General features: G+C 29.5%; 2 protein-coding genes across 4 annotated transcripts in view; one reads left to right on the top strand and one right to left on the bottom strand.

Annotated features, from left to right (window-relative positions):
• Positions 1 to 21,840, top strand: part of MCU (mitochondrial calcium uniporter) — a 770,244-nt gene that overhangs the window by 487,845 nt on the left and 260,559 nt on the right. The gene's annotated exons all lie outside the window — the stretch shown is intronic.
• Positions 1 to 21,840, bottom strand: part of LOC142331732 (uncharacterized) — a 225,976-nt gene that overhangs the window by 172,135 nt on the left and 32,001 nt on the right. The gene's annotated exons all lie outside the window — the stretch shown is intronic.

Here is a 21,840-nt window from a genome sequence, read left to right as displayed (position 1 = left end):
CCCATAAAATAAGAAAATAAATTGTTTTTCCATCCACGTCTGGAAAGTAATCTAAAAGTTGTCTGATAATGTATCACTATAGTTCCTAAAATCGTATTTTTATTTTTAATTCGATTTCTTTTAAAAAGACATAAGGAAAGCAGTATCTTATTTTTTAGTAGGTACTAGCCGATCCGGCAATGCTTCGCTATTGCTAAATTTCAGTATATTATATATATATATATATATATATATATATATATATATATATATATAGATTAAATGAATACAATTGAAACTTTGATAAAACATTTCACAGAAATATCAGAATGTAAATAAATCCAATTGGCAAAACAACTGCACTACCTATTGGATTTAATTCAAACCACTCTCTAAACACAGTGGTCGGTTCAAAATACCCCTAACTTTCTTTCTACTGGTCAGATCGAGGATTTCAATAGTTTTAAACCTTTTCCAAACAAGGCGGACCATTTTCCAAAACCCGCGCGTAAATCGCTCAAGTAGTTTTTTTGGTCTACAGCGGACACATATATGAACATTGCCTTTTATATATATATATATATATATATATATAGAAGAAGAAAGTCTGTTTGTATATTTGTTTGTTTCGTAAATATCTCGACACCAGCGCCACTTGGCGGGTACAGGTTTGGCAAAAAAATTTCTTTTCACGTAACTAATATATATACACTGAATATGAGCCAATTCGAACCATAAATGCAATTTTTTCAAATATTTCAACCCCAGCGCCATCTAGCGGGTCCATTTTTTGCAGAGGTATTTCTTTCCATGTAAGTAACACATATTCTGAATATGAGCCCAATCGGACCATAAGTACAATTTTTCGAAATATCTCGACCGCACTGCCACCTAGCGGATCGATTTTTTGCAAAAATATTTCTTTTCACGTAACTAATACTAATTCTGAATATGAGCCAAATCGGACCGTAAATATAATTTTTTTTAAATATCTCGACTCCAGCGCCACCTAGCGGGTCGAAACTAGAAACCTTCACAGGCGTGCGCGTAATTCACCAAAGTTTCATCGCAATCGGATGAATAGTAGAGGATCGCATAAGGGACAAACAAATATTCATTTTTCTTCCTAGTATGAAGTATTGTGATCACGAAAATATCGGTTTTCAGATTTCAACGGAAATATTTATTTTTACCATGTTTGAATCCATTTTGACTAAGTTCAGCGTGACGTCTGTACGTATGTATTTATCTCGCATAGCTCAAAAACGATTAGCCTTAGGATTTTGTCGTTTTGGATTTAGGACTGCTGTAAGATCTAGTTCTGCACCTCCCCTTTTGACTGCAATCTGAACACAAAAGTGTCCAAAAAAGCCCAAAATCCAAAAACATTTGGATTTTGGCCTTTTTTTAACTGCAGCGATAAGAGTACTTATTTTCATTGGTTCCAAAGTTATAGCTAAATAAAAGTTTAATTAATAAAATATTTGGATCTTGCGGGGGAAAGTATATCGGTTAATCAGATTTCATCTCCTTTTTTTAATTTAAATAATATTGATTTATTAACAATTATTAACGTCTGATTGAAAAAATTTTTGCGATAAATAATAATTCAATAATAACAATAAAAAAATTATATATTTGAAAAATATCCGATGTTATTAATGAAATAAAATTTTATGTACGTTTCATTTAAAAAAAAAGTGTATATGTAATTTAATAGGCGTACAAGGAAGTCATGTGGTGTCCTCATCAGATTTTTATATATATCATGTCTATGTTTTATTGTTTGAAATATTATTATTTACCTTTTTGAAGTAATACAAATGAAATATTAACTTATAAAAAGGAGGTTTTCTTTTTTCTTAAATCATAAGTTATGAAATATGCCTCTTATTATTATTTATATAATTTTTTTGTTAAATAATTGTTTTTATTTAATGTAATATTAATACATTATTATTACATGTAATAATATATTTTATGTAATAATATAACAAAATTTAAATTTCATAATATTATCATAGAAAAAGTTTCAATTTATTATTTTGTATCATTCGTATTTTCATACTTAAAACTCCTCGCATGAAATTTTTGATCGCCTCAGACTCAAGTTAGGCTAACCTATCGCGTACTGTTAAGGTCCCAAGTTCAATTCCCGATCAGTTTCCGGAAAATTTACAACGCTCAATCCCGTTATAGTTGCTACATTAAAGGATCAAGTCTGTATACGCTTAAATCCTCAGGAATTGAACATTCTGAATTTGGAAACTACCAGGATTATTGAAAGTGTAGGATTTGATTCCTGGTTAATATCGCTATTGATCTCAGTAGTAGATACGATTTAAATTTTATAAATAAATAAAAGTATAAATTTATGAAAATTAACTAATTGTTTTTGTACTTGAAAATTTTTAATATTACAAATGAATGTCTCTGAAAGATTTCGTGGTTTTTAAAAAAAATATTAATTTATCTATATTTGTACAAACATGTTTGCAAAATTAATTTTTACTAAAAATGAGCGTTTTAAAAAAATAACTTGTAAAACTGCCTTCTCTCCAACTATTTAGGTCTAACAAAATTAAAAAAAGTATTAAAATTACTTATCGTTCTTAATTTGATATTAGTTTCAAAAAGAAATAATTGAAAGAATTAATGAATTAGTATATTGTTTATTTTATAATGCCGTTTTATTTTTAATTCAATTTTTTTTAGTCTCTTTTCTTTAATTTGAAATACTGTAGGTAGTAAAAATAAAAATCACCACACGTAACGAGGAATCTTAACCGTTAATAAAAATGAATAAGAAGTGCACAGAAGTGATGTATAAAGATTACCACCGCATGAGCTAAGGTTCTATGGATTATCCAAGGTTCTTTGGAATATAGTGCAAAAAATAGTATACACTATTTTATAACTTGAAATTTGAACAGTACATTTTTATAAAATACGAGTATAAAGCCAAGAAACTGTTTTTTCAAATCGTTTTTAAATTTTCAGATTACGAAAATGTTCTAATTAATTTGAAGGCAACAACAAATTAAAATATTTCTTAATATTTTTTTTTTTTATTAAACCCTTTTTTTAATAACCTTTCGCTTAAACAATCTGGAACGAATTTTCTTTATTTGTTAATACTTTTTCATTTCAAACTTTAGAAATCTTTATTTTCATCTACTTTATTTCTGTAACATGTAAGACTTTTTAGATTATAAATCTCTGCCTTTACCTTATTATCACTTTACCAATTCCTATATTTCACCATCATATAAGTTCTTTCAATTTCAACTTTTAATTTATTTCTTAATTCTAAATATATGTTTTATTTTAGATAATTCTTTCTTGGATAATGTTGTTCATCCATAATTTAATAATTAAAAACATCCTTAAATTAAATCCATTGTTTGGTATATACCATTTATCTACCAAAAGAATGTCCTTTTTCCATCTATTAATGGTTACACCAGTGACTGGAATTTTCTGTTAATTTTTCTGCTTTTATCTGTTTGAAAATACCTTTTGCATTTTGGTGATGAATTAGAAGAGATAAATCCATCTGTAAAGGAGTTTTTGGTGAAACATGAGTGCAAAAGAATTGTGATATTTTACGATTTTGTTAATTTCCTCCGAGCAGTAACATTCCTTTTATCTCTTAGCAGAATGAGAATAACATCTTTCATCTCCTACGTAGCCGCTGATGGAAGAGAGCTGGTTATTCATTTCTCTTCTTCACGTACAGGAATACTTAGAAGGCGGGTATTCTACCTAACACAAATCATTTTAATTTATCATTCCATCTAGCAGTATATTAATAATTAATCAACTAAAGAAAGTTATGAACATCAGATGAGATAAGGTGAATGTAAAAAAGATGGATTGTGTTATTAGAATACATGAACACGCTAGGTTCAAGGGAAATGTGGCAGCATTAAAAAAAATGACAAGCCATTGACTACTTTAAAAGAAAACTTGCACAAAATTTTTGTATATTCCTATTGTAATTATGAAGTATCTAAACAAGAAAACATCATAAATAAACTCTGGTAAATTAAAATGCTATAAAGAAATTTTATTTATGTGATATATTTATTGTTTATAAGTCGTACTGTAAAGTTAGGAATGAGCCTATTTATTTTGAGCCATTAAATAAATAAATATTTGTAATTAATTTAGTTCACCTTAAGATAAAATTTTTAATTTTTTTTTTTTTTGTTTTCAGGTAAGGATTGCTCATCGAATACTTTAAAATACGTGGACCAATTTGTGACGCATTAACACTTAGACATTATATTCCTAATAAAATAAGTTTTTATTTGCAATTATTCGTATATTAAATTACAGGTAAGTTAATTTTTTTTTCTATTGTTAAGCTTGAATACTAGTTTATTTAAATCAAAATTAAGTACCTCGTAATCGTTTATGATAAAAATAAGTTGCTGAGTTTTTAAACATTTTATTTACTGGTGAGTTATTGTTAAAGAATTTTCCAAATGTCGTTTACTTTTGTCATTTTATACATACGTTACGTCGTAAACTAGGTGTAATTTGACGGAGTCATCGAACTCATTATTTTAATTTTATTATATTTACAGTTAGTTTATTTTTAGCTATGTTCAAAATTCATGATAGCAGACGTTGATATTTGTACAAAATTTAAACTTTTGTGGCGATAACCATAAAAAAAATCGTAAATTAAACCTTTTGAAAAAAGACACAACTTTTTGTGTCTTTTTTCAAAAGGAAAAACTTTTTTTCAGTCGGCTTTGTGACCACCTTCAATGAATACTCGATGTTCTTCAGTGTTGCAGTTCTTATATTGGCATCGGCTGATGTCACTGCTGTATAAGTTTTTTTTTTTTTTAATAAGGCAGAAGTTAATAAAAAGAGCCAAATGAACAGACGTAATTCAAATCCATTACAACTTTAGACCATACTCTTAATATGAGACAATCCGATTCAAAACATCTGCCAGCTTTAACAACAGCTGACGCCAACATGAAAATAGCAACATTAATCAATGAGGATAGTCGTAAAGATGAATGGAAAACATCTTGAAGTAAAAAAGAAATTTTGTTATGCAATTTGGTTTGATTTGTCGTGGGAAAAGTTTTAAATTGTTTATAGTTTTGTAATTGGCCAATTTAATTGATTACTTTTGCCCTATTTTACCGTTCTTCTTTGTCTTGCGCGCGCGAGATTATACACACGTATTCTCTCTCTCATTCTTCCTCATTCATGTCAACAGGAATGATGATGAGTTATAAATTATCTAAAATGGCACTCTGTATATCGAATTAACTATTTAAATCGAATTTAAAATTAATATAAATTTTTGTATTAAAATTAATTTTACTTTCATTATTTTAAAAATTTGATGTGGACACCACATAACTTCCTTGTACGTGTATTAAATTACATGTACTCATTTTTAAAAGTACATCTAATTTTATTTTTTAATAACTTCTGATATTTTTTTTATTGTTATTACTGAATTATTATTTATTATAAATTTTTTTTTCACAATAGGAGGTTAATAATTATTAAAAAAAATTGTTAAAAAAGGAGATAATGTCGAATTCGAACCGATGTGCCTTCCCCTTGTAAGAATCAGGTATTTCATTAATTAAAATTTTATTTGGCTATAACTCTGGGACAAATGTAAATAAGTATTACTTATAATAATAACTTTGAAAAGCTCTCAATGAGGGCTTATGAGAAAAAGTCCAAAATCCAATTTGTATTTTGATTTTGGGCTTTTTTTGACAATTTTAGTTCAGTCAATTGCAATCAAAAGAGGTGGTGCACAACTAGATGTTAGAACAGTCCTAAATCCAACATTTCAACATCCTGCGGCTAATCGTTTTTGAGTTATGCGAGGTACAGACGTCACGCCGAAATTAGTCATAATGGATGTTTCCGTTGAAATCTGAATCCGAAATTTTTCGCGATCACATACTTCCTCTATTTAGTACAAGGAAGTAAAAATGTCTAAATTTTAGTACTTGTCACGAAAACAACATTTTTTAAAATATGTTTCCTAGTAATTTATATTACATCTTAAATTCTTAAGATATATATGTATATATATATATATATATATATATATCTTCAATGGAAATTTTTCATATCCTGTGATGGAAATTGCACATTAAAATTTATGCCGATCTCCGTAGCGGAGTGATAGTTTCGGACTTTCATTCGGAGGTCCCGGGTTCGAATCCCAGTCAGGCATGGCATTTTTAATACGCTACAAATGTCAATTTCCATATTCCCACGTGAAAGCTTTGAGCCTCTGCGGTGAATTAATTCATCAACCTCTCACAAAAACAAAAAAAAAAATAGTTTTCCTTATTTTGTTTCCACGTTACAACTTTGTTTTTTTTATCCTTTTTAGCCTTCGGGACCACCGTTAGGTTTTGCTTCAGACAATGAGATGAAATTAAAATTTCGTAGCGTGTAAAATACCACGCTTAACCGGCGTTCGAACCCGGGACCTCCAGATGAAAGGCGAAGACGCTACCATTTGCGCCACAGAGGCCGGGTCCACGTTCCAACGTGTAGGATCATTACGAACCACGGTTAACTTGTCCCGAAGAAATTTGTTCGACATTAAATTGAGCGTAACTCAAGATTGACTTAACCAATCTCCATCACATTTTCGTATTCACAATTTCAGGTAAACTACTACAGCATATCTAAATTTCAATGAATAGATCTTGTAATTTTGTAGATTTTCGAGCCACAAAATTTTGTAAGTAAATAAATATATAAGGAAATACCAATTTAAGAGAATGGTATTTTTGTACTTCTCATACATCAAAACTTAAAGAAAATTCATTTTAACCCCCCCCCCTCCTCACACGTAACATGCGACCGAATGTAATACCGTAATTTTCTTCGAAAAGTCGGTCGTATAAATTTATAAAAATAGCTGAACAGACAAATAAAATTTATAAGTGCAGACAAGATTTGTATTATATAGTTTCGCTTACGTAATAAATAGTAAAGTGATTTACTTTTTTCTAATGGATGGTTCGGTTTCTCAGTAGTTTTACTGGAAGTTATTTCCTTTGGGATCTTTTTTCCATCCTGTCGTTAATTAAAATTATAAACATTGGTGTGACATAATAATTTATATTTAATTTACACGATTGAATAAAAAAAAAAATCATATTTTCCACAGTCCAAATATCAGTTTATTTATTTTTAATTTTTAACAATAAAGATATTGAAATTGAGTAGAAGTTTATTTAAGTTTTCTTAAAACATAAAAAACAATTAAAATTGTTAACTATAATTAAACAATTTTTTTTTAATTATGCAAAATTGAAATTCCTTTACTGGGAAAATAAGTAAAGCAACGTAAATTTTTTTATGGGTTATTTGCCCTAATTCCCATAGGGTTTCTTCATATAAATTGAAACACAGAAGACTTTAACAGAGAAAAAACTAAGGTTTAATGTAGTATAAAATTCAATTTTTTCCTTCAAAGCGTTCAATAAATAATCTTTCTAAGCAAGAGTTTTCTTTCATGACACGTAATGTTTTTTTTTTTTTTTTTTTTTAAAGACCGAATAAAGCTAAAAATAAAACTTCAAAAAATTGTAAAGTAGGTTATCAGGAAAATGTAGTTTAGATAGGAAAAATGTATAGTTTTTATGGGATTTTCATTTTTCTAACTAAAGAATTGTAGGGTTAAGAACTTTTTTATACGTATATTTAATGAAATAGAAATGAAGTCTTTTTGCTCGACCTCGCCTTCCTTTTACCCACCCTCTTTTTCTTTTGAGTATATATACTGCATGTGTTACATAGTTTATCCCAAAGTATGTTTATGTTAGTTGTTATTAACTCCAGCGGGCGTGTAACCACCAAACCTTTCCTATTTTTTTCTTTTTTTTGAGGAGGTCCGTTCCACTTCCATTTGTCATTGAGAATAGCACTGCAGTATTGTTGTATATTTTTACTGAATTTAGGGATTTTTGTAAAACTTTAAATTCTTCGTTTAACTGTATGAAAAGAATGTTGTTATGAAGGAAATAATTTAAATATCTAGGATGAATTATTTTGTGGTGGGGAAAATTGTTAAAAACGTTTTTTTTAATAAAAAAAACTTCTGTATAGTTTTGATTTTAAGTGAAATGAAATTAAAGAATGAAAAGTTATCTTTAATATTACTTCGTTAAGTGGTACATTTTCGATGAAAATAAATTATTTGTAATTTATTTTCTTAATGTTGTTAAGTAAAGCTCTCTAGAGATTAAAGAAGACGTGAATAAATGAGTAGCGCTTTAAAGAGTTTGATAGTATATATTTTTTTAAAAGTGTTTTATACCGCAGCTCAGTTAGTTCACATTCTATAAGAAATGATCGGTTTACTTAACAGCAGCACTTTAAAAGCATTAGATAATTTCTTAAGCACTGTTATTTATATTAAATACAGTTTTATTATTTTTATTATATACAGTTTTACGATTGATATAAATAATCTAATGTTTAATAAAAATAATTATAAACAATTTTTCCGGTTTGTTTAAAAATAATATAAAAAAAAAAGGTCCCAGCGTAGTGTTACCCTTGTAAAGTGTTACAATCATACCACGACAGCCTTATTAACGGAAACGAAAAGTGATATGGTTTCCCGTTGTCTTACTCATTGATCCGAATTTACTAGTGTATATCAGCATGCCAAATTCACCGAAGTGCATTTGGTACTCAACTCTACGGAACGACATCTTTACTCTATTACCACTGTTTTCATACTGTGGCTTTTTAAAACCTCTTTCTAGTTGAAACTAAGCAATCTAACTTATAAAAAACAATCTCACTTCGAATCGATACCCACTTTTAACCTGATCTTTTTGTCTTTGTGTGCGTGTGTGCGCGCGTATGTGTGATATGATTATGGTCAAACGCATTTTACGATATTTTTTTTTAATTTTTCATTAAAATTTATTTATTGTTGGAGAGCGTTGTAGATGTACATTTTGTAAAAAAACGTTTTGTTTAAAAATGGCTGCCGCTATTTTTGTTACTCAAATTTAATAGTAAAATGCGGTGAAGCGTGGTTTGCATGACCAAAATTCAAACAAGTGGTCTCCTTTCTGGAATTTATGCGAACTTATATCTTTATTGGAACTTATATCAAACGTTATTTTTAGTATTTCTTTCAGAAATTACGCGATAGATACTCTACTATTTTACTCATTAACTTTTACTCCATCTTAAAAACCTAATAATTCTTTCTTAGACCGTCCTACTACTTTTGAGTACTGTACCTTTCTCATTACGCAATTTAATACTTAAATGTTTTTTTTTAATATATATATATATTATTTTTTTTTATTAATTTTCCCTTTTAAATAATGGTATTAAGAAGTATAATAAGAGATTCTGGTAATCTATTATGTATCTGCTCGACATCACCAGTTTAGTGATATTCCGTATCTCTGAAGATAGATGAAATATATTATAACTCCTAATACATAAGACTATTTTTGCGTTGCTTAAACAATTCCGTTTTTATTTTAATTTTCCATCTATTTAGTTTCATTGTAAAGTTAAATTGAGCACAAGTTGGGTGGGAACAACACCCAACAGTCACGGAACAACATAAAATAGTAATTTTTTTTTACGTTAATATTAATTGTAATAACACTGCAATGTGCTCCTCTGAACATTTTCAAGGAACCTGTCAATAACAGATTGGGAGGGGGGTTTATTTACATCGGTTTTAAACATAAGTGGAACGGCCTTTTTTAAACATAAGTGGAACGGCCTTTAAGATCATTAATTTTGTAGTCTTGAGAAAATGTAAAATTATCGTGTGTTTGTTATTGTGTGTTTGAAGGTAATAATAACCTTCTTGGATGTAGCTGATGAATTAACAGGCTTTGCTCAGCAATTTTGTTTACATCTTCCTTTCATATATTTCCACTTAAGATGATTCCAACTCACTTTTGATGGTGTCTAGAGTGAAAACAAACGAGGGATCCTCCTCGCTTATTAAATCCACTCTCTACTTTCGTATTAATTTTACAGGATTACATCTACTGTTGGCCTACGTTGTTTATATAATATACATAAATAAGTTCACGTCAGTACACTTGAAAAGACAAAAGTTTAAATGTAATTTTAATTTTTTCTTTGATTTCCTTTTATCCTAGTAAAATGAGAAACAACTGAGATACAAAAGGCATCAGTCATCGTTTATTTCTCTGAAAGTAATGATGTTCATAATTTAACCGTTTTCTGATGAATAAAATGAAGGTGTCAACACTTGTAGAACTAAATGCCACCTACATATCAATGGGCTTAACATGCTTATATACAACAATTATTCAGACCAGTAAAATAAGGTATTGAAAAATACACTCCCTTATTAGAATAGAATTCTGGTTAGAATGTTTATTATTCTAGATTTTTCCTTTTCATGTTTGGTTGCTTAAAACCGTTGCAGTTATTGCAATAACATTCATAGTTGAGAGAAAATATTAAACAAAAAGATCATCGTAAAATATTTTAAAATATCAATAACATTTTACTACACTTCAAAATGTAATAATATTCCTTCTCTTTTGATAAATGTTCAATTAACCTTTACGCTTATGCATTGTTTTTACATTTATGGTTTTTTTATTGTTTAACATGTTAAACGTAGGATGTGAACACTACAACCTTCTTTTTGTAAAACAAAAAACAAAAATTGTTTGAAACTGATCTCGTCTGAAATAATTGGGTTAAAAAAAATGTGCTCTATTTTAGGGTATGAACGTTGTTCGTGGAGTACGATTATAAAATTATAAAAATAAAATAATTTTAATTTGTCACTTGCAAAGAAACGGAAATTATTTAAAGGTATATCTCGTATTAGTTAAAATAAAGATAAATGTTTACATAAAGAGAGGTTTAGAAACGCGTTGTTTGCGGGTAGCGAAATAATTCGCTCCAATCTCTGTAGTAAAGATAAAATAAGATTATATTGAAATCTTAGGACATTAATGTAGGGTAAAGTTTGATGATCCATAAGTTTTTAATTTTAAAAAAAATTGCTCAAACTGTTCTACGTAATTATTTTTACGGTTCTTAATCTAAATTTCGTTTGGTGGCTTTCTAAATTGTATGAGATATACAGGATGTCCGATGTAAAACGCAACCCATCAATCACTCATCCATGAAATTTCAAAAGCCAAGCTTTCTCCCTTACTCGTTACTGAAATGGATTCGTCCAACATCTGAATATCGCGGCGACGCAGTAGAACACTACCGATAGTAACAACAATGCAATCATAACGTTCAGTGTATTGCTAGAGACAAGATGGTGTTTTCGCTAGATGAACGTGTTTTCATTGTTGAGTCGTACTTAAGTACGAAATCAGCGGTTGCAGTGCAAGATTTGTTTCGCCATAAATACCCAGATAAACCAGCTCCTAACAAAACATCAGTATTAAGGTTAGTTGCAAAATTTAGAGAGACGGTTCTGTTAATAACAAGGAAAACAAAAGATCTGCGTCAGTGTTGAATACAGATACAGTGACTGAAATCAAAGACCGATTACTCGCGTCGCCAAATAAATCGATCAGACGTTTGTCTGCTGAAATTAATTTGTCTAATTCAACTGTTCATCGGGCGACCAAACAATTACAATTACGACCTTATCGCATTCAAACGGTTCATCGACTTCTTGAGCCCTACAAAGAAAAACGGCTACAATATTGTCATCGGTTCCGTCGATTTCTGCATGAGGAAATTAATGTTATGGATTCGTTATTTTTCACAGATGAAGCACGGTTTCATTTGGATGGCTAAACAGCCAAAGCAGTAGAATTTGGAGTGCTGAAAATCCCCACGTTTATCACGAAAAACAATTACACCCGCAGAAGTTGGGCGTGTGGTGTGCGATATCGCGGAAGAAAATAATCGGTCCTATTTTTTTGAGTGCACCATTAATGCAGAACGATATCAGGATATTTTATTTCAGTTCATTGCACTCTTGGAAGAGGAAGGCAGACACTGCTGGCTACAACATGACGGTGCGACATCGCACTACGCAGGTTCAACTTCTGATTCCGTCAAGGAATTCTTCGGTAATCGTGTTATCGGTCGAGGCTTGTGGCCATCAAGATCTCCAGATTTGACTGCGGCGGATTTTTTGCTATGGGGTTACCTCAAAGAAAAAGCCTACAGCAACAAACCACGAACACCTGAACAATTGAAAGTCAATATTGAACAAGCTGTAATAAATATCTAGCCACAAAAATTGAAAAAAGTTGCAAGAAACGCTGTAAAAAGAATTGAAGCTTGTATTCAAGAAGATGGCGGCCACTTCCAACATTTACTCTAAATGTAAGGTAATGGATGGTAATAATAAAAATTACATTTACATTTACACATGTCTTTTTATTATTTCAATACCTACCAATATAAGGTTGGGTTGCGTTTTATATGGGACACCCTTTATTTAAAGGTATATCTCCTATTAGTTAAAATAAAGATAAATGATTACATAATGAAAGGTTTAGAAACGCGATGTTTACGTGTAGCGAAATAATTCGCTCCAATCTCTGTTGTAAAGATAGAATAAGATTATATTGAAATCTTAGGACATTAATGTAGGGTAAAGTTTGATGATCCATAAGTTTTTAATTTTAAAAAAAAATTGCTCAAAATGTTCTCCGTAATTATTTTTACGGTTCTTAATCTAAATTTAATTTGGTGGCTTTCAAAATTGTATGAGATATATTTCCATATAATTACAGCAGCGCTGTAAATTTTCATCATTAATCCTTCTCGTTACTATTTTTTTCCTGTAAGTTCTCAGAAATTACCAGTTAAAAACTTTTGAACGGAGATGAAGCCCAAAATTCTTGCCAACGAAAATAAACCGAGGCAACCCTTAAATAACTTATTAAATATTAAACCTAGAAAAATGAAATTTAGCAAATGCTTTTAACCTGAAAACCATTTATTTTTCTTAATAAGATCACCCACCTCAAGCATCTTGGGGGTCCCTTGGGAGATCAGTCCAATTGTTTTAAATGGAATCGGAGAGATGTGACTTAGTATTTTAAGAGGCATGGAGAATTGAACATTTTGTGTTTGTTTTTCAGACTATATAATTTTAACCAAAAACACTTTGAGTTCAGTACTACTCCGATAAAAATTGCGGCCATTTAATATTTATTATAGATATTTCAAAAGTGGCCTAAGTAAATCCCAAGTTAAGGGCTTGATTTTTTTAATTTAAAAACTAATAATAATAATTTTAAAAATAATTAACGGTCTTGATTTGGTGTTTCGTTTTCAAAATTTATTAATTTGAAGATAAACTGCAAAAGTGTTCGTGGAAAATTATTTTTGTTAAACCAACAATTATATTTAATAAAATTTGAAAAAAAATTGTTCGTATAATCGGCCAATACGAATCTGTTTCATAATCCATTCTAAACTTTCATTGAACGAAGTATAGTACCAGCGGTGGAGTAGTCTGCTTAATAAAATTTCTTTTCGTCTTTGTTATAAAACTCGTAAAAAAAAGTTCGGTTATTTTTTAAAGAAGTTAAGGACTTGATAGAGCGCGTTTTGTGTGTGTATTGATTGTATGTGTATTTTGTAGCTTAAAATCAAAGTATTAAGCAAATTGTTAAAAATAAAGTTGTGCTGAAGAATTGAAGTATAACGAATGAACAAGTCGATGAAGATAAACTCCGTTCAATATAATTTACGCTGTTGACTTTTTTCAACTATAATTTAAAAAATATAAAACTTAATTTCGACAGTCTTTTAAGATTAAGTTAAAACTTTTTTCACTTATTTTCGCCAATGCAATCATCTTAAACATATTATTAATTATTTAAACTTTTTCTTTCATAACCCATTATCTTTTTTCTCTCCCCTTTCTTTACATTCGCTCTACAGAAATTAATTTCTTCTACTGGTAGGATTATTGGTAATTATTTTATCATTCTTTGTTTTAAAAATTTTCGTTAACATAATAATGAAGTCTAAAATTTAACTTTTTCATTAAAAACCTTTAGTTTATTCATTTTTTTTTTTTTTTTTTGATAACGTTGTTATTACTAAACTTTCATAGCTTATAAGCTTTGACTTCTATTGTTTTAATTTATATTACTTATTTAAGTCATTTTATTAATCGGTTTACTAAAAGTATTTTTTTTTGTGATCTGTTTCATACTTGAAATTAGTACGAAGTCTGTAAGAACCAATTTATTTTTTAAATATATTGTACGTATTAATTGTATTTCCCGGCTACGCCGTTTAAGTCATACAATACCTTTTCTTAAATTTTTTTCGCATTTTTTACATATGCATTGTAGGTAACAAATTTGGTGTAATAAATGTTTCTGTAAATGCCTCTGAAAAAAATATCGAAATTGATTGTTTCGCGATATCCCGCACCCCTTAATAAATTTTGAAAAGAAAATTAAAATGCGCAAGGTATAGAAATATTTGAGCCAACGTTGAAGAAAATCGGTTTGGTCATTCCTGATATGGCCAAAAGCTGTGCGATACACATACATACGTATATGTTGTTTTTTTTTTTTGGTCTACATGAGCTAGTTGGACCATAAAACGATTTGCAAAAACCCGATACCCATATTTGACGTGATTACCCATTCTTTTCTCCGTGAAAGTAAAATTACAAAGTTTTACTTTCCTTTCCCTCTAAAGCCTCTGTATTGAAAGATGGCAATATTCAAACCCTTTTTTTTCAATTCAATTTTTTTTGCCCAGTAAAATTATAATTTAGAAAATTTAAGCCGTGTTGTTTACCAGACTATAAATTTTCTTAGAGTTTTATAAATATTTTTCTTGAGACAATATCTATTCCCTATTCTGGCTATATTCGCCGGGAAAGTAAAAATATATTATATAATATTTTAATGGAAGTCATCTTTCTTTTTTTCAAGTAACTTTATTTAGATTTATAATTGTTTTAATTGTACGATGTTGCCAATTTTATTCAGTATAGTATATCAAGATATCAAGTTATTAAGAAACTAGTATTTCATCTAATTTCATGTATAAATGTGACAACACTGTTTTTGCTTAGCTATAGAAATGTAATTTTGCTTAGCTATAGAAATTGAGACTGCATATATTGTTCTAGTTATCAGTTAATTTACTGGTTTGTAACACTTCTAAATATTTTTTCTTCATAATCCATTGCATGTTATCTTCAGATCATCAGGATAGTTCCACTTTTCATAAGATATTTCTTCAGTCGTCTTTTTTTTCCGATTTGGATAGTAAAGTCTTTTCATTTAAGACTATTAAAACCTATTTAATTTTTAGAATTTTCCGGTAAAAAAATGTTTTAGTGTGCTTATTATTATTTTTTTTGTAAATGAACAATGATCACTAAGCTTGAGGTTTATCAGTGGGAATGTGGAATGAAAATAATCTTGTTGTGTTATGAAAAAGTACAAGCCTGACCGGGATTTTATCCCGGGATATTCCGAATAAAACATTTACGTCCCTACCACTCTACTAAGGAGGTGGACAATTTTCCTTTTAGTTACACTGCCTGGCCGTATAAATCAAATTATTAATAGATATATAAAAATTTTTTTTCTTAAAAGCCTATATTTGGCACAGCTATATTTTTCTTATCAACTATAAAACCGTTACGTTTTTTCTTATTTACTATTTATGTAACTTTTTGATTCATCCATCAATTATATTACATGAATATATCATTTATATTGGTACATAATTTGTACCGGTACAATAATTGCACGTAAGTACAATAATTGAACATATCTCCTTATTTTATGTTAGGAAAATTGTAGTTCAAAAAATTAGAAAAATTTCTTAAATTGTTTTTACCGATTTTTTGAAGTACGATGTTACTTTCGATCGTATAGTAGGAGAGGGGGTAGGGGGTGAAAATGACTCTTCTTTACGATTTGAGAATGAGAAGTACGAAAATACTATTCACTTAAATTGTAGTTTTCTTATATATTTACTGATAAGCTTACGTATAAACTATTGTAGCTCGAAAATCTTCAAAACTACCCGATCAATTTCATTTAAATTTAGATACGTTGTAGCACTTCATCTGAAGTTGTGTATGTGAAAATTTGATGAGGATTAGTACTGTCATTCTTGAGTTAGGCTGAATTATAGTCGAAAAACGTTTAGCGGGACAAGTTAGACGCATGGTTTCTTATGATGCTGCAAGTTGGAACGTTGACGTTTCTTTATCTGCGGTATCTAGTTAGTAATATTGTTCGGCGTATTCATGTAGCGTTACCTACTTTGAGAGTCGTAATGACTGGGTATATGTTTTTATCTAACGATTATGTTGATTATGTAGCGGTTTATTTTTCAAACACGCTTATGCAGCGAGTCACAGTGGTGACTGTGAAGTTTGTATGTAACTTTTACTGGCTAATCGAACGTATGTATTGCTTGTATTCTGAAAATCAGTGCGTTTCTGAATGCGAAAGAGTACGGGCATCAGAATTAATTGATTACTGACTTTCTTATTAATATAAAAATTACTAGGTATATTTTTATTTCATTCTAATTTGCTTCTTGATCATTTATTTATTTCTGTTTCTTAATTATTCATTAATTCTTTTTGTTTGTAAAATTTTAGATTAGAATGAGTTGATACTTTTTCAAAAGGAAGCAAAATAAAATAACGAAAACTCTTGTCTTCTTGCGCAGTGTTTGCTTTTGTAATTATTTATTTATTATTGAATATTTTTTGTAAATTTTATTTAAAAGACCTTTTATTTCTATAACGATAGATATTCTTCTCAAATTTTCTCTATCAGTTTCTTTTTGGATAAAAATTATATATTTTTATGATAATATTATATTAATAAAGATTAAAGGTTATTACCGTAAGAAATTATCTACAACTATTACAGTTTTGTCCCATCGTCGTTAATGCTCTAATAATGTTATTACCAGCTGATGTTACATAACCTAATTAACAGCCGGTGGCTAGTATCGCTTTTGTAATTAACAATCTGTTTTTCCTATAGCTAAATCATAGATGATAAATTTGGATGATGCAACATTTATTATCGCTTATCTCCCAACTGTATACATTAAAAAATGACCATATTCATTACGTTTCAGAACTTTTATGTATTATCTAATTTACATACAACTTTAGAAATTATTAAAAACGAGGGAACTTATTTTTTTTAATTGTCTGTGGTACGCTAAAAATAGTAGAATAAAAATCAATGCGGTTCGAAAAACTTTATATCACAATCGATCTTTACAACATTAAGAAAATAATTTTATTTAAACAATAGTTAATGATTTTTTGTTATAGAAAAATATGTGTAAGAAACTCGTAAATAATATTCAGAAGGATAATAATATTCATAAAATTATCCATTTTTGTTTCTTATAAAGCAGTGAAAACAACAATCATTAATCTTTCGGTCAGTGAAAAAGAGTTACGTCATTAAAAAAATATAATACATGTAAAACAAGTCAAACTTTTTAAATCCGGATTTCATCCTTACTCAACGTTGGGAAAGACACAATGACGATTCCAGTCGCCACATTACCTCCTCCGTTTATAGCCCTGATAGATTGATACACCTAACTGTCAGATTTATAAAAGTGCTACATTTCAAAAAATAACAATAGTAATTTATTCTACTGTGTACAAGGCTAAGATTTACAAGAAAGATCCTTATTATTCTTCCCTCTTCTGATAAATTACTAAATTATTTAAAAGATTTTCTTTTACAGAAATAATATATATATACTTTACCTATGAGTTTTTAATTCTATAAACCAATTAGGGGACACTAAGCTGACCTATTAGATAATTACGATGAACAGAATTATCATGGAGAACTGATACGGTATGCTATGCATAATTGTTCCTTTATCCATTAAACATTTTTGTACCTATAATTTATTTATAATTATCAATATTTTATATAATAATAAATTATATATAACTCATTATACATAATTTAAAAGATACACACACAGCACACACACACACACGCGCGCACACACACACACCTATATATACAGGTGTCCCATGAAGAAACGGAGAAACTTTCAGGATGTGTTCTACTGATGAAAGTAAAGGTTCATATAAACATAGGTCTGGAAACGCTTTTTTTCGAGTTGCGGCTAGGGAAAGATTTCAGCTCTTCTAATAAAAAGAAGCCCTACTGTAATTTTTGGGACCCAAATTAAGTAAAGTTGGTGGTTTCTTTTATCATTTGAGCTGGAGAGAAGGATAAATCAGGTCACAGAACTATAACTCCAGTAGTTTTAAGATATCCAACGTAAAACACAGAATTCGATGTCGGAAAACAAGTTTTTTTAGGTTTGTAGTAGAATAATGTAGTAGATTTTTAGATTTGGTAACAAAACTTGTAGAGAATTTAATTCTGAGAAAATAAATGTAAATACGGCCGATAAAAAGTAAATAATAAGTTTTTTATTGAAGCAAAACAGACGAAAAATAGATAGAAATTCTGTTTTAAAATTATTTTCAGTAATTAGCGTTTTTGTTTTTAAAAAGAATGTTTATAGGTACAGAAAGATTAATACAATTTTCTGTCTATTTTTCGTCTGTTTTGCTTCAATAAAAAACCGAGTTTAGAATATTTTATTTACTTTTTATCGGCTGTATTTACATTAATTTTTTTCAGAATTAAATTGTTTACAAGTTTTGTTAATAAATATGAGCAATTTTAGTCATTTAAGAATGTTATTGGACTACAAACCTAAACAAAACTTGTTTTTTAACACCAAATGTTTGCTTTACGTCGTATATATTAAAAACTATTGGATGGAGTTACAGTTCTGGGCCCTGTTTTATCATACTAACCAGCTCAAATTACCAAAGAATCCACCAACGTTACTACTTAATTGGGATCCCAAAAATTACAGTAGAACTTCTTTTTATTAGAAGAGCTGAAGTATTTCGCTAGCCGTAACTTGAAAACAAAGCGATTCCAACCTATGCTTATGTGGATTTTATTCATTATTTCCACCAGTAGAACATGTCCTGAAAGTTTCTTTGTTTCTTTGTGGGACACCCAATATAAATTTGTGTACATTGATCAATTTTATTTTTAGCTTCATTTTACAGATTGTTTAAATTAATTTTTTCTACTTCATATGAGATTTGTCGAATTGAAAAAATTAATATAAATTTAATATTGAAAAAAAACTTAGTAGCTAATATAACTTTAGAATAACATTAGATGAGATATTTAAAGAACTACTCTAAAATTTAAATGTATAAACAATAAGACAACTACCAAATCTTAGATTAATAAATTAATTTCCGTAAATAATTGAAGTTAAACGATGTTGTAAAAAAGATTTAAGTATGTAAGGTCTACGTTTATCCACTGTCAGACAAACAATCCATGAAATATATACGGTTAAATTAAAAAAAAAAAAATACGAGGATATCTGTAAAGTAAAGACCGCTGGGAAATTTCTCTCCGTAAGGTTGGTGAACCTGTGTCGTTCATGGCCACGTTGCATTGTTGTCTGTAAGTTGTCGCGTTGTATTATCTTTGATTACGTGTTAGTTGTTACGTTATAAAATGAATAGGAAAATCGGTGTTGCCGCCGACTGTGAAATACGTTAAGTCATACGTTTTTTAAACCATCAAAACGTTAAGCCGGCTGAAATTCATAGGCAGTTGGTTGCTGTGTACGGTGATAATGTAATGAATGAAAGAAACGTCCAAAAACGGTGATATCCTCAGTCACCAACCATACCAACAAATATCAAGCCAAAGCAATTTGGACGCTAACTGATGGCCACAGTCTTTTGCGATCGGTTTGGCATACTGCAGATTGATTTCATGCCACGTGGAACGACTATAAATGCAAAAGCCTACTGCAAAACTTTACGTAAGTTTTGCAAAAACTGCAAAATTTTGACGCGCCATTCAAAATCGGCGACGTGGGAGGCTGACCGATGGCGTCGTCCTGCTGCACGATAATGCACGTCCACATGTGATTTACTGAGAACATTTAGATGGAAAATTTACGATCACGCACCATATAGTGCGGACTTAGCTCCTTCTGATTACGATTTGTTTGGTTAATTGAAAGAATTTTTGAGCGGTAAGCAATTGGCGGGTGACGATGAACTTAAAAATGCTTTTAATCAGTAGCTAAATGGACTGCCGGCAGGAGAATACGACGAGGGTATTTTGAGGCTGTTGTATTAAAATATATATCGCTATGATAAATGTTTTAATTCATGTGGCGAGTATATGGAGGAGTAGTATAAGGTATGTAGTAAGAGAAATAAAAAATATTTATAAGATTTTCAGAATAATTTTTTTTTTACAATGGAACATATTTACTTTACACATAACCTCTCGTATATTTGATTTAGATTGCACTACGTGTATAAGCCAAATTTATGTACCCAAATGATTTATGTACCCAAATAATCAAAGTCGTTATTTTGTTTTATATCCGTCAATTTTTGGGCAATGATAACGAAGTTTTACACCGGATGTTTCTGTTTTTGCATCGTGCTGGTCTTATATCTAAAATTTGATATTGTGGCGTATAGTTTTTGTTTTTGGTAAACGTTTTAGTATGTCTGTTTTATTTTTTATTTTTATATTTCTGTTATCCGAGAAGGGGCCCTTTACACCCCTCTCGGGTATTGTGAATTCAATATTTATGTAAATTTTTTTTTTCTTTTAAATAATTTTTATCGTATTTTAAAATTCCGACTGTGATAGATCTTAGTGACATTAGATATTAGTTTTAAGTTTTTTAATTTTTCATATTTTAGTTTTGTATTATATTTTTTATGTTAGTTATAGTTTTTAGTTTAGTTATAGTCTTTTAGTTTAATTATAGTTTTTATTTTAGTTCTTAGTCTTTCTGTTATCCGAGAAGGGGCCCTTTACACCCCCTCTCGGAGTTTATAAAGTTTTATTTTTTGTTGTATTTTATATATTTTTTATTTAGTTTTTATTATATTACGCTTATTTTAATTGTTTTTGAAAGCTTTTATTCCAAGCGATGATAACACGAAAGCGTTTTTCGCCCTCAAAAAAAAAAAAACTTATCAGCTCGCTTATTTGTTATTAAAAAGATATAAATTCTGTTTAACGTTAAAACTTCTCTTCCGGAAAAATGCGATATTAGGATCGTGTGTAGAGATTCTTCATGTGGGCGGAATCGTTTCTTTCTTAAAAAAAAAACAAAAACATTATGGGTGTTCTCACTTAACAGAACATTGCCCTTTTAGCCTAACAATTTTCTTTTTTTTTGTATTTTCCACTTGTTTCTACGTGTGAAGACCTTGTTTTCCTTATTATTTTTACGGTCAGATATAGATGGGCTTATTTGGTGATTTTTTATTTTATTTTTATTAAAAATAATATGGAATATTGTTTAGGCAAATTAAGATCGGTTTTAATTATATAAATGGAAATTTTTAATTAAAATTAATAATTATATTTGCTTACGCTGTTGGGGAAGTTTAGATGGGGAACGTAGACCCGGTTCATTAATGAACTTCCTTCTCTGTACTAAACATACGCATTAAAGTTGATCAAAGTCTCTCTCTATCACTCCTTCTCCTTACATTCTCTCTTTCCTCTTTTTCATTCTCACTCGCTTTTATACAGATAAACACGTATTCTCTTTTTCTCCTCGTATCCTTAACCTTACATTAAAGCTTACAAAGCACATGCGGTCGTGCAAACTCGCACAAATACATACACACACAATTATACGTTTTCGTATTCCTGGCCAGTAGATTCAACGACTTGCAAACATGGCCGCTGGTGATGTGCTTACAAACTCTTCAGTTTTTGTTTTGTTTCCTCATTAGAACCGCAAAACAACTTT

Source organism: Lycorma delicatula, chromosome 10 (genome assembly GCF_047948215.1).
Source record: "Lycorma delicatula isolate Av1 chromosome 10, ASM4794821v1, whole genome shotgun sequence".
Classification (NCBI taxonomy): domain Eukaryota; kingdom Metazoa; phylum Arthropoda; class Insecta; order Hemiptera; family Fulgoridae; genus Lycorma; species Lycorma delicatula.
This window is presented reverse-complemented; position numbering and strand designations above follow the sequence as displayed.